The sequence below is a fragment of the Electrophorus electricus genome, chromosome 13 (assembly GCF_041902795.1).
Source record: "Electrophorus electricus isolate QZ-2024a chromosome 13, ASM4190279v1, whole genome shotgun sequence".
Taxonomy (NCBI): Eukaryota; Metazoa; Chordata; class Actinopteri; order Gymnotiformes; family Gymnotidae; genus Electrophorus; species Electrophorus electricus.
In genome coordinates this window covers 25,988,026-26,002,235 of record NC_137509.1, presented here as the reverse complement: position 1 = coordinate 26,002,235, position 14,210 = coordinate 25,988,026, and the positions used below count along the sequence as shown (strand labels likewise).

General features: G+C 35.2%; 14 pseudogenes; all 14 read right to left on the bottom strand.

The window, feature by feature from the left end:
- Nucleotides 1–845: 845 nt before the first annotated feature.
- On the bottom strand, nucleotides 846–966 carry LOC145645177 (5S ribosomal RNA; annotated as a pseudogene).
- Nucleotides 967–1,979: 1,013 nt separating this feature from the next.
- Nucleotides 1,980–2,098, bottom strand: LOC145645582 (5S ribosomal RNA; annotated as a pseudogene).
- A 571-nt stretch (nucleotides 2,099–2,669) lies between these two features.
- On the bottom strand, nucleotides 2,670–2,790 carry LOC145645176 (5S ribosomal RNA; annotated as a pseudogene).
- Nucleotides 2,791–3,582: 792 nt separating this feature from the next.
- LOC145644991 (5S ribosomal RNA) lies at nucleotides 3,583–3,701 on the bottom strand (annotated as a pseudogene).
- A 1,013-nt stretch (nucleotides 3,702–4,714) lies between these two features.
- On the bottom strand, nucleotides 4,715–4,835 carry LOC145645175 (5S ribosomal RNA; annotated as a pseudogene).
- Nucleotides 4,836–5,848: 1,013 nt separating this feature from the next.
- On the bottom strand, nucleotides 5,849–5,969 carry LOC145645174 (5S ribosomal RNA; annotated as a pseudogene).
- A 1,924-nt stretch (nucleotides 5,970–7,893) lies between these two features.
- LOC145645173 (5S ribosomal RNA) lies at nucleotides 7,894–8,014 on the bottom strand (annotated as a pseudogene).
- Nucleotides 8,015–9,027: 1,013 nt separating this feature from the next.
- LOC145645581 (5S ribosomal RNA) lies at nucleotides 9,028–9,146 on the bottom strand (annotated as a pseudogene).
- Nucleotides 9,147–9,717: 571 nt separating this feature from the next.
- LOC145645172 (5S ribosomal RNA) lies at nucleotides 9,718–9,838 on the bottom strand (annotated as a pseudogene).
- Nucleotides 9,839–10,851: 1,013 nt separating this feature from the next.
- LOC145645590 (5S ribosomal RNA) lies at nucleotides 10,852–10,970 on the bottom strand (annotated as a pseudogene).
- Nucleotides 10,971–11,539: 569 nt separating this feature from the next.
- Nucleotides 11,540–11,658, bottom strand: LOC145644972 (5S ribosomal RNA; annotated as a pseudogene).
- Nucleotides 11,659–12,229: 571 nt separating this feature from the next.
- LOC145645329 (5S ribosomal RNA) lies at nucleotides 12,230–12,350 on the bottom strand (annotated as a pseudogene).
- Nucleotides 12,351–12,919: 569 nt separating this feature from the next.
- Nucleotides 12,920–13,038, bottom strand: LOC145644971 (5S ribosomal RNA; annotated as a pseudogene).
- Nucleotides 13,039–13,831: 793 nt separating this feature from the next.
- Nucleotides 13,832–13,950, bottom strand: LOC145644990 (5S ribosomal RNA; annotated as a pseudogene).
- Nucleotides 13,951–14,210: the final 260 nt, after the last annotated feature.

The window sequence follows — 14,210 nt, the reverse complement described above, 5'->3', positions numbered from 1 at the left end:
AGTTTTTTTATTAATCACTGCACTTTACATTCAAGCATGTTAGTTGGAGAGTAAATTAAAGTGATGCAATAAATACTTACAGCATCTGCTATTCCCAGGTGCTAACAGATAGTTTGATTTAATTATTCACTGCACTTCAAATTTGAGCTTGATAGCTTGAACATAAATTTAAGGGATGCAATAAAATCTTACAGCACCTGCTATTCCCTGGTACTAAAAGATTTCTTTTTAATCTGTACACTTCACATACAAGCATGTCAGTTGCATATTAAATTAAAGTGATGCAAGAAAAACTTACAGCATCTGCTATTCCCAGGTGCTAACAGATAGGTTTTTTTAATTAATCACTGCACTTCACATCCTAGCATGTCATCTTGAAAGTAAATTAAAGTGATGCAAGAGAAGCATACAGCATCTCATAGTCCAAGGTGCTAAAAGATAGTTTTTTGATGAATCACTGCACTTCACATTCAGGCATGTGAGTTGGAGAGTAAATGAAAGTGATGCAAAAAAAACTTACAGCATCTGCTATTCCCAGATGCTAACAGATAGTTTTTTTTATTAATCACTGCACTTCACATTTGAGAATGTCAGCTTGAAAGTAAATTAAAGTGATGCAAGAGAAGCGTACAGCATCTCATAGTCCAAGGTGCTAAAAGATAGTTTTTTGATGAATCACTGCACTTCACATTCAGGCATGTGATTTGGAGAGTAAATGAAAGTGATGCAAAAAAAACTTACAGCATCTGCTATTCCCAGATGCTAACAGATAGTTTTTTTTATTAATCACTGCACTTCACATTTGAGAATGTCAGCTTGAAAGTAAATTAAAGTGATGCAAGAAAAGCTTACAGCACATGGTATTCCTAGGTAGGGTCCCACCTCAGTACTATCCAGGCACAAACTTGCTTAGCTTCCAAGTTCAGATGAGATTGGAGGCGTGCTGAAGCTGGTATGGCCGTAAACCTTAAGCACTTAGTCAAATTGCCTAATCATAGAAAATATGATCAAAGACCAATCTGACATTTTTTTTATTAATCCCTGCACTTGACATTCTAAAATGTTGTCTTGAAAGTAAATTAAAATGATGCAATAAAAGCTTACAACATCTGGTATTCGGAGGCACTAACAGACAGTTTATTTATTAATCACTGCACTTCACATTCAAGCATGTTAGTTGGAGAGTAAATTAAAGTGATGCAATAAAAACTTACAGCATCTGCTATTCCCAGGTGCTAACAGATAGTTTGATTTAATTATTCACTGCACTTCAAATTTGAGCATGATAGCTTGAACATAAATTTAAGGGATGCAATAAAATCTTACAGCACCTGCTATTCCCTGGTACTAAAAGATTTCTTTTTAATCTGTACACTTCACATACAAGCATGTCAGTTGCATATTAAATTAAAGTGATGCAAGAAAAACTTACAGCATCTGCTATTCCCAGGTGCTAACAGATAGGTTTTTTTAATTAATCACTGCACTTCACATCCTAGCATGTCATCTTGAAAGTAAATTAAAGTGATGCAAGAGAAGCATACAGCATCTCATAGTCCAAGGTGCTAAAAGATAGTTTTTTGATGAATCACTGCACTTCACATTCAGGCATGTGAGTTGGAGAGTAAATGAAAGTGATGCAAAAAAAACTTACAGCATCTGCTATTCCCAGATGCTAACAGATAGTTTTTTTTATTAATCACTGCACTTCACATTTGAGAATGTCAGCTTGAAAGTAAATTAAAGTGATGCAAGAGAAGCGTACAGCATCTCATAGTCCAAGGTGCTAAAAGATAGTTTTTTGATGAATCACTGCACTTCACATTCAGGCATGTGAGTTGGAGAGTAAATGAAAGTGATGCAAAAAAAACTTACAGCATCTGCTATTCCCAGATGCTAACAGATAGTTTTTTTTATTAATCACTGCACTTCACATTTGAGAATGTCAGCTTGAAAGTAAATTAAAGTGATGCAAGAAAAGCTTACAGCACCTGGTATTCCTAGATAGGGTCCCACCTCAGTACTATTCAGGCACAAACTTGCTTAGCTTCCAAGTTCAGAGGAGATTGGACGTCCTGAAGCTGGTATGGCCGTAAAACTTATACACTTACTCAAATTGCCTAATCATAGAAAATATGATCAAAGACCAATCTGACATTTTTTTTTATTAATCCCTGCACTTGACATTCTAGAATGTTGTCTTGAAAGTAAATTAAAATGATGCAATAAAAGCTTACAACATCTGGTATTCGGAGGCACTAACAGACAGTTTTTTTATTAATCACTGCACTTTACATTCAAGCATGTTAGTTGGAGAGTAAATTAAAGTGATGCAATAAATACTTACAGCATCTGCTATTCCCAGGTGCTAACAGATAGTTTGATTTAATTATTCACTGCACTTCAAATTTGAGCTTGATAGCTTGAACATAAATTTAAGGGATGCAATAAAATCTTACAGCACCTGCTATTCCCTGGTACTAATAGATTTCTATTTAATCTGTACACTTCACATTCAGGCATGTGAGTTGGAGAGTAAATGAAAGTGATGCAAAAAAACCTTACAGCATCTGCTATTCCCAGGTGCTAACAGATAGTTTTTTTTATTAATCACTGCACTTCACATTTGAGAATGTCAGCTTGAAAGTAAATTAAAGTGATGCAAGAAAAGCTTACAGCACATGGTATTCCTAGGTAGGGTCCCACCTCAGTACTATCCAGGCACAAACTTGCTTAGCTTCCAAGTTCAGATGAGATTGGAGGCGTGCTGAAGCTGGTATGGCCGTAAACCTTAAACACTTAGTCAAATTGCCTAATCATAGAAAATATGATCAAAGACCAATCTGACATTTTTTTTATTAATCCCTGCACTTGACATTCTAAAATGTTCTCTTGAAAGTAAATTAAAATGATGCAATAAAAGCTTACAACATCTGGTATTCGGAGGCACTAACAGACAGTTTATTTATTAATCACTGCACTTCACATTTAAGCATGTTAGTTGGAGAGTAAATTAAAGTGATGCAATAAAAACTTACAGCATCTGCTATTCCCAGGTGCTAACAGATAGTTTGATTTAATTATTCACTGCACTTCAAATTTGAGCATGATAGCTTGAACATAAATTTAAGGGATGCAATAAAATCTTACAGCACCTGCTATTCCCTGGTACTAAAAGATTTCTTTTTAATCTGTACACTTCACATACAAGCATGTCAGTTGCATATTAAATTAAAGTGATGCAAGAAAAACTTACAGCATCTGCTATTCCCAGGTGCTAACAGATAGGTTTTTTTAATTAATCACTGCACTTCACATCCTAGCATGTCATCTTGAAAGTAAATTAAAGTGATGCAAGAGAAGCATACAGCATCTCATAGTCCAAGGTGCTAAAAGATAGTTTTTTGATGAATCACTGCACTTCACATTCAGGCATGTGAGTTGGAGAGTAAATGAAAGTGATGAAAAAAAAACTTACAGCATCTGCTATTCCCAGATGCTAACAGATAGTTTTTTTTATTAATCACTGCACTTCACATTTGAGAATGTCAGCTTGAAAGTAAATTAAAGTGATGCAAGAAAAGCTTACAGCACCTGGTATTCCTAGATAGGGTCCCACCTCAGTACTATTCAGGCACAAACTTGCTTAGCTTCCAAGTTCAGAGGAGATTGGACGTCCTGAAGCTGGTATGGCCGTAAACCTTATACACTTAGTCAAATTGCCTAATCATAGAAAATATGATCAAAGACCAATCTGACATTTTTTTTATTAATCCCTGCACTTGACATTCTAAAATGTTGTCTTGAAAGTAAATTAAAATGATGCAATAAAAGCTTACAACATCTGGAATTCGGAGGCACTAACAGACAGTTTTTTTATTAATCACTGCACTTCACATTCAAGCATGTTAGTTGGAGAGTAAATTAAAGTGATGCAATAAAAACTTACAGCATCTGCTATTCCCAGGTGCTAACAGATAGTTTGATTTAATTATTCACTGCACTTCAAATTTGAGCATGATAGCTTGAACATAAATTTAAGGGATGCAATAAAATCTTACAGCACCTGCTATTCCCTGGTACTAAAAGATTTCTTTTTAATCTGTACACTTCACATACAAGCATGTCAGTTGCATATTAAATTAAAGTGATGCAAGAAAAACTTACAGCATCTGCTATTCCCAGGTGCTAACAGATAGGTTTTTTTAATTAATCACTGCACTTCACATCCTAGCATGTCATCTTGAAAGTAAATTAAAGTGATGCAAGAGAAGCATACAGCATCTCATAGTCCAAGGTGCTAAAAGATAGTTTTTTGATGAATCACTGCACTTCACATTCAGGCATGTGAGTTGGAGAGTAAATGAAAGTGATGCAAAAAAAACTTACAGCATCTGCTATTCCCAGATGCTAACAGATAGTTTTTTTTATTAATCACTGCACTTCACATTTGAGAATGTCAGCTTGAAAGTAAATTAAAGTGATGCAAGAGAAGCGTACAGCATCTCATAGTCCAAGGTGCTAAAAGATAGTTTTTTGATGAATCACTGCACTTCACATTCAGGCATGTGAGTTGGAGAGTAAATGAAAGTGATGCAAAAAAAACTTACAGCATCTGCTATTCCCAGATGCTAACAGATAGTTTTTTTTATTAATCACTGCACTTCACATTTGAGAATGTCAGCTTGAAAGTAAATTAAAGTGATGCAAGAAAAGCTTACAGCACATGGTATTCCTAGGTAGGGTCCCACCTCAGTACTATCCAGGCACAAACTTGCTTAGCTTCCAAGTTCAGATGAGATTGGAGGCGTGCTGAAGCTGGTATGGCCGTAAACCTTAAGCACTTAGTCAAATTGCCTAATCATAGAAAATATGATCAAAGACCAATCTGACATTTTTTTTATTAATCCCTGCACTTGACATTCTAAAATGTTGTCTTGAAAGTAAATTAAAATGATGCAATAAAAGCTTACAACATCTGGTATTCGGAGGCACTAACAGACAGTTTATTTATTAATCACTGCACTTCACATTCAAGCATGTTAGTTGGAGAGTAAATTAAAGTGATGCAATAAAAACTTACAGCATCTGCTATTCCCAGGTGCTAACAGATAGTTTGATTTAATTATTCACTGCACTTCAAATTTGAGCATGATAGCTTGAACATAAATTTAAGGGATGCAATAAAATCTTACAGCACCTGCTATTCCCTGGTACTAAAAGATTTCTTTTTAATCTGTACACTTCACATACAAGCATGTCAGTTGCATATTAAATTAAAGTGATGCAAGAAAAACTTACAGCATCTGCTATTCCCAGGTGCTAACAGATAGGTTTTTTTAATTAATCACTGCACTTCACATCCTAGCATGTCATCTTGAAAGTAAATTAAAGTGATGCAAGAGAAGCATACAGCATCTCATAGTCCAAGGTGCTAAAAGATAGTTTTTTGATGAATCACTGCACTTCACATTCAGGCATGTGAGTTGGAGAGTAAATGAAAGTGATGCAAAAAAAACTTACAGCATCTGCTATTCCCAGATGCTAACAGATAGTTTTTTTTATTAATCACTGCACTTCACATTTGAGAATGTCAGCTTGAAAGTAAATTAAAGTGATGCAAGAGAAGCGTACAGCATCTCATAGTCCAAGGTGCTAAAAGATAGTTTTTTGATGAATCACTGCACTTCACATTCAGGCATGTGAGTTGGAGAGTAAATGAAAGTGATGCAAAAAAAACTTACAGCATCTGCTATTCCCAGATGCTAACAGATAGTTTTTTTTATTAATCACTGCACTTCACATTTGAGAATGTCAGCTTGAAAGTAAATTAAAGTGATGCAAGAAAAGCTTACAGCACATGGTATTCCTAGGTAGGGTCCCACCTCAGTACTATCCAGGCACAAACTTGCTTAGCTTCCAAGTTCAGATGAGATTGGAGGCGTGCTGAAGCTGGTATGGCCGTAAACCTTAAGCACTTAGTCAAATTGCCTAATCATAGAAAATATGATCAAAGACCAATCTGACATTTTTTTTATTAATCCCTGCACTTGACATTCTAAAATGTTGTCTTGAAAGTAAATTAAAATGATGCAATAAAAGCTTACAACATCTGGTATTCGGAGGCACTAACAGACAGTTTATTTATTAATCACTGCACTTCACATTCAAGCATGTTAGTTGGAGAGTAAATTAAAGTGATGCAATAAAAACTTACAGCATCTGCTATTCCCAGGTGCTAACAGATAGTTTGATTTAATTATTCACTGCACTTCAAATTTGAGCATGATAGCTTGAACATAAATTTAAGGGATGCAATAAAATCTTACAGCACCTGCTATTCCCTGGTACTAAAAGATTTCTTTTTAATCTGTACACTTCACATACAAGCATGTCAGTTGCATATTAAATTAAAGTGATGCAAGAAAAACTTACAGCATCTGCTATTCCCAGGTGCTAACAGATAGGTTTTTTTAATTAATCACTGCACTTCACATCCTAGCATGTCATCTTGAAAGTAAATTAAAGTGATGCAAGAGAAGCATACAGCATCTCATAGTCCAAGGTGCTAAAAGATAGTTTTTTGATGAATCACTGCACTTCACATTCAGGCATGTGAGTTGGAGAGTAAATGAAAGTGATGCAAAAAAAACTTACAGCATCTGCTATTCCCAGATGCTAACAGATAGTTTTTTTTATTAATCACTGCACTTCACATTTGAGAATGTCAGCTTGAAAGTAAATTAAAGTGATGCAAGAAAAGCTTACAGCACCTGGTATTCCTAGATAGGGTCCCACCTCAGTCCTATTCAGGCACAAACTTGCTTAGCTTCCAAGTTCAGAGGAGATTGGACGTCCTGAAGCTGGTATGGCCGTAAACCTTATACACTTAGTCAAATTGCCTAATCATAGAAAATATGATCAAAGACCAATCTGACATTTTTTTTATTAATCCCTGCACTTGACATTCTAAAATGTTGTCTTGAAAGTAAATTAAAATGATGCAATAAAAGCTTACAACATCTGGAATTCGGAGGCACTAACAGACAGTTTTTTTATTAATCACTGCACTTCACATTCAAGCATGTTAGTTGGAGAGTAAATTAAAGTGATGCAATAAAAACTTACAGCATCTGCTATTCCCAGGTGCTAACAGATAGTTTGATTTAATTATTCACTGCACTTCAAATTTGAGCATGATAGCTTGAACATAAATTTAAGGGATGCAATAAAATCTTACAGCACCTGCTATTCCCTGGTACTAAAAGATTTCTTTTTAATCTGTACACTTCACATACAAGCATGTCAGTTGCATATTAAATTAAAGTGATGCAAGAAAAACTTACAGCATCTGCTATTCCCAGGTGCTAACAGATAGGTTTTTTTAATTAATCACTGCACTTCACATCCTAGCATGTCATCTTGAAAGTAAATTAAAGTGATGCAAGAGAAGCATACAGCATCTCATAGTCCAAGGTGCTAAAAGATAGTTTTTTGATGAATCACTGCACTTCACATTCAGGCATGTGAGTTGGAGAGTAAATGAAAGTGATGCAAAAAAAACTTACAGCATCTGCTATTCCCAGATGCTAACAGATAGTTTTTTTTATTAATCACTGCACTTCACATTTGAGAATGTCAGCTTGAAAGTAAATTAAAGTGATGCAAGAGAAGCGTACAGCATCTCATAGTCCAAGGTGCTAAAAGATAGTTTTTTGATGAATCACTGCACTTCACATTCAGGCATGTGAGTTGGAGAGTAAATGAAAGTGATGCAAAAAAAACTTACAGCATCTGCTATTCCCAGATGCTAACAGATAGTTTTTTTTATTAATCACTGCACTTCACATTTGAGAATGTCAGCTTGAAAGTAAATTAAAGTGATGCAAGAAAAGCTTACAGCACATGGTATTCCTAGGTAGGGTCCCACCTCAGTACTATCCAGGCACAAACTTGCTTAGCTTCCAAGTTCAGATGAGATTGGAGGCGTGCTGAAGCTGGTATGGCCGTAAACCTTAAGCACTTAGTCAAATTGCCTAATCATAGAAAATATGATCAAAGACCAATCTGACATTTTTTTTATTAATCCCTGCACTTGACATTCTAAAATGTTGTCTTGAAAGTAAATTAAAATGATGCAATAAAAGCTTACAACATCTGGTATTCGGAGGCACTAACAGACAGTTTATTTATTAATCACTGCACTTCACATTCAAGCATGTTAGTTGGAGAGTAAATTAAAGTGATGCAATAAAAACTTACAGCATCTGCTATTCCCAGGTGCTAACAGATAGTTTGATTTAATTATTCACTGCACTTCAAATTTGAGCATGATAGCTTGAACATAAATTTAAGGGATGCAATAAAATCTTACAGCACCTGCTATTCCCTGGTACTAAAAGATTTCTTTTTAATCTGTACACTTCACATACAAGCATGTCAGTTGCATATTAAATTAAAGTGATGCAAGAAAAACTTACAGCATCTGCTATTCCCAGGTGCTAACAGATAGGTTTTTTTAATTAATCACTGCACTTCACATCCTAGCATGTCATCTTGAAAGTAAATTAAAGTGATGCAAGAGAAGCATACAGCATCTCATAGTCCAAGGTGCTAAAAGATAGTTTTTTGATGAATCACTGCACTTCACATTCAGGCATGTGAGTTGGAGAGTAAATGAAAGTGATGCAAAAAAAACTTACAGCATCTGCTATTCCCAGATGCTAACAGATAGTTTTTTTTATTAATCACTGCACTTCACATTTGAGAATGTCAGCTTGAAAGTAAATTAAAGTGATGCAAGAGAAGCGTACAGCATCTCATAGTCCAAGGTGCTAAAAGATAGTTTTTTGATGAATCACTGCACTTCACATTCAGGCATGTGAGTTGGAGAGTAAATGAAAGTGATGCAAAAAAAACTTACAGCATCTGCTATTCCCAGATGCTAACAGATAGTTTTTTTTATTAATCACTGCACTTCACATTTGAGAATGTCAGCTTGAAAGTAAATTAAAGTGATGCAAGAAAAGCTTACAGCACCTGGTATTCCTAGATAGGGTCCCACCTCAGTACTATTCAGGCACAAACTTGCTTAGCTTCCAAGTTCAGAGGAGATTGGACGTCCTGAAGCTGGTATGGCCGTAAAACTTATACACTTACTCAAATTGCCTAATCATAGAAAATATGATCAAAGACCAATCTGACATTTTTTTTTATTAATCCCTGCACTTGACATTCTAGAATGTTGTCTTGAAAGTAAATTAAAATGATGCAATAAAAGCTTACAACATCTGGTATTCGGAGGCACTAACAGACAGTTTTTTTATTAATCACTGCACTTTACATTCAAGCATGTTAGTTGGAGAGTAAATTAAAGTGATGCAATAAATACTTACAGCATCTGCTATTCCCAGGTGCTAACAGATAGTTTGATTTAATTATTCACTGCACTTCAAATTTGAGCTTGATAGCTTGAACATAAATTTAAGGGATGCAATAAAATCTTACAGCACCTGCTATTCCCTGGTACTAATAGATTTCTATTTAATCTGTACACTTCACATTCAGGCATGTGAGTTGGAGAGTAAATGAAAGTGATGCAAAAAAACCTTACAGCATCTGCTATTCCCAGGTGCTAACAGATAGTTTTTTTTATTAATCACTGCACTTCACATTTGAGAATGTCAGCTTGAAAGTAAATTAAAGTGATGCAAGAAAAGCTTACAGCACATGGTATTCCTAGGTAGGGTCCCACCTCAGTACTATCCAGGCACAAACTTGCTTAGCTTCCAAGTTCAGATGAGATTGGAGGCGTGCTGAAGCTGGTATGGCCGTAAACCTTAAACACTTAGTCAAATTGCCTAATCATAGAAAATATGATCAAAGACCAATCTGACATTTTTTTTATTAATCCCTGCACTTGACATTCTAAAATGTTCTCTTGAAAGTAAATTAAAATGATGCAATAAAAGCTTACAACATCTGGTATTCGGAGGCACTAACAGACAGTTTATTTATTAATCACTGCACTTCACATTCAAGCATGTTAGTTGGAGAGTAAATTAAAGTGATGCAATAAAAACTTACAGCATCTGCTATTCCCAGGTGCTAACAGATAGTTTGATTTAATTATTCACTGCACTTCAAATTTGAGCATGATAGCTTGAACATAAATTTAAGGGATGCAATAAAATCTTACAGCACCTGCTATTCCCTGGTACTAAAAGATTTCTTTTTAATCTGTACACTTCACATACAAGCATGTCAGTTGCATATTAAATTAAAGTGATGCAAGAAAAACTTACAGCATCTGCTATTCCCAGGTGCTAACAGATAGGTTTTTTTAATTAATCACTGCACTTCACATCCTAGCATGTCATCTTGAAAGTAAATTAAAGTGTTGCAAGAGAAGCATACAGCATCTCATAGTCCAAGGTGCTAAAAGATAGTTTTTTGATGAATCACTGCACTTCACATTCAGGCATGTGAGTTGGAGAGTAAATGAAAGTGATGCAAAAAAAACTTACAGCATCTGCTATTCCCAGATGCTAACAGATAGTTTTTTTTATTAATCACTGCACTTCACATTTGAGAATGTCAGCTTGAAAGTAAATTAAAGTGATGCAAGAGAAGCGTACAGCATCTCATAGTCCAAGGTGCTAAAAGATAGTTTTTTGATGAATCACTGCACTTCACATTCAGGCATGTGAGTTAGAGAGTAAATGAAAGTGATGCAAAAAAAACTTACAGCATCTGCTATTCCCAGGTGCTAACAGATAGTTTTTTTTATTAATCACTGCACTTCACATTTGAGAATGTCAGCTTGAAAGTAAATTAAAGTGATGCAAGAAAAGCTTACAGCACCTTGTATTCCTAGATAGGGTCCCACCTCAGTACTATTCAGGCACAAACTTGCTTAGCTTCCAAGTTCAGATGAGATTGGACGTTCTGAAGCTGGCATGGCTGTAAACCTTAAACACTTACTCAAATTGCCTAATCACAGAAAATATGATCAAAGAGCAATCTGACATTTTTTTTTATTAAACTCTGCACTTGACATTCTAGAATGTTGTCTTGAAAGTAAATTAAAATGATGCAATAAAAGCTTACAACATCTGGTATTCGGAGGCACTAACAGACAGTTTTTTTATTAATCACTGCACTTTAAATTCAAGCATGTTAGTTGGAGAGTAAATTAAAGTGATGCAATAAATACTTACAGCATCTGCTATTCCCAGGTGCTAACAGATAGTTTGATTTAATTATTCACTGCACTTCAAATTTGAGCATGATAGCTTGAACATAAATTTAAGGGATGCAATAAAATCTTACAGCACCTGCTATTCCCTGGTAATAAAAGATTTCTATTTAATCTGTACACTTCACATACAAGCATGTCAGTTGCATATTAAATTAAAGTGATGCAAGAAAAACTTACAGCATCTGCTATTCCCAGGTGCTAACAGAGAGGTTTTTTATTAATCACTGCACTTCACATTTGAGCATGTCAGCTTGAAAGTAAATTAAAGTGTGCAAGAAAAGCTTACAGCACCTTGTATTCCTAGATAGGGTCCCACCTCAGTACTATTCAGGCACAAACTTGCTTAGCTTCCAAGTTCAGATGAGATTGGACGTTCTGAAGCTGGTATGGCCGTAAACCTTAAACACTTAGTCAAATTGCCTAATCATAGAAAATATGATCAAAGACCAATCTGACATTTTTTTTATTAATCCCTGCACTTGACATTCTAGAATGTTATCTTGAAAGTAAATTAAAATGATGCAATAAAAGCTTACAACATCTGGTATTCGGAGGCACTAACAGACAGTTTTTTTTATTAATCACTGCACTTCACATTCAAGCATGTCAGTTGGAGAGTAAATTAAAGTGATGCAATAAAAACTTACAGCATCTGCTATTCCCAGGTGCTAACATATAGTTTGATTTAATTATTCACTGCACTTCAAATTTGAGCATGATTGCTTGAACATAAATTTAAGGGATGCAATAAAATCTTACAGCACCTGCTATTCCCTGGTACTAAAAGATTTCTATTTAATCTGTACACTTCACATACAAGCATGTCAGTTGCATATTAAATTAAAGTGATGCAAGAAAAACTTACAGCATCTGCTATTCCCAGGTGCTAACAGATAGTTTTTTTTATTAATCACTGCACTTCACATTTGAGCATGTCAGCTTGAAAGTAAATTAAAGTGATGCAAGAAAGGCTTACAGCACATGGTATTCCTAGATAGGGTCCCACCTCAGTACTATTCAGGCACAAACTTGCTTAACTTCCAAGTTCAGATGAGATTGGAGGCGTGCTGAAGCTGGTATGGCCGTAAACCTTAAACACTTACTCAAATTGCCTAATCATAGAAAATATGATCAAAGACCAATCTGACATTTTTTTTAATTAATCCCTGCACTTGACATTCTAGAATGTTGTCTAGAAAGTAAATTAAAATGATGCAATAAAAGCTTACAACATCTGGTATTCGAAGGCACTAACAGACAGTTTTTTTATTAATCACTGCACTTCACATTCAAGCATGTCAGTTGGAGAGTAAATTAAAGTGATGCAATAAAAACTTACAGCATCTGCTATTCCCAGGTGCTAACAGATAGTTTGATTTAATTATTCACTGCACTTCAAATTTGAGCATGATAGCTTGAACATAAATTTAAGGGATGCAATAAAATCTTACAGCACCTGCTATTCCCTGGTAATAAAAGATTTCTATTTAATCTGTACACTTCACATACAAGCATGTCAGTTGCATATTAAATTAAAGTGATGCAAGAAAAACTTACAGCATCTGCTATTCCCAGGTGCTAACAGAGAGGTTTTTTATTAATCACTGCACTTCACATTTGAGCATGTCAGCTTGAAAGTAAATTAAAGTGTGCAAGAAAAGCTTACAGCACCTTGTATTCCTAGATAGGGTCCCACCTCAGTACTATTCAGGCACAAACTTGCTTAGCTTCCAAGTTCAGATGAGATTGGACGTTCTGAAGCTGGTATGGCCGTAAACCTTAAACACTTAGTCAAATTGCCTAATCATAGAAAATATGATCAAAGACCAATCTGACATTTTTTTTATTAATCCCTGCACTTGACATTCTAGAATGTTATCTTGAAAGTAAATTAAAATGATGCAATAAAAGCTTACAACATCTGGTATTCGGAGGCACTAACAGACAGTTTTTTTTATTAATCACTGCACTTCACATTCAAGCATGTCAGTTGGAGAGTAAATTAAAGTGATGCAATAAAAACTTACAGCATCTGCTATTCCCAGGTGCTAACATATAGTTTGATTTAATTATTCACTGCACTTCAAATTTGAGCATGATTGCTTGAACATAAATTTAAGGGATGCAATAAAATCTTACAGCACCTGCTATTCCCTGGTACTAAAAGATTTCTATTTAATCTGTACACTTCACATACAAGCATGTCAGTTGCATATTAAATTAAAGTGATGCAAGAAAAACTTACAGCATCTGCTATTCCCAGGTGCTAACAGATAGGTTTTTTTAATTAATCACTGCACTTCACATCCTAGCATGTCATCTTGAAAGTAAATTAAAGTGATGCAAGAGAAGCGTACAGCATCTCATAGTCCAAGGTGCTAAAAGATAGTTTTTTGATGAATCACTGCACTTCACATTCAGGCATGTGATTTGGAGAGTAAATGAAAGTGATGCAAAAAAAACTTACAGCATCTGCTATTCCCAGATGCTAACAGATAGTTTTTTTTATTAATCACTGCACTTCACATTTGAGAATGTCAGCTTGAAAGTAAATTAAAGTGATGCAAGAAAAGCTTACAGCACCTGGTATTCCTAGATAGGGTCCCACCTCAGTACTATTCAGGCACAAACTTGCTTAGCTTCCAAGTTCAGAGGAGATTGGACGTCCTGAAGCTGGTATGGCCGTAAACCTTATACACTTAGTCAAATTGCCTAATCATAGAAAATATGATCAAAGACCAATCTGACATTTTTTTTATTAATCCCTGCACTTGACATTCTAAAATGTTGTCTTGAAAGTAAATTAAAATGATGCAATAAAAGCTTACAACATCTGGAATTCGGAGGCACTAACAGACAGTTTTTTTATTAATCACTGCACTTTACATTCAAGCATGTTAGTTGGAGAGTAAATTAAAGTGATGCAATAAATACTTACAGCATCTGCTAT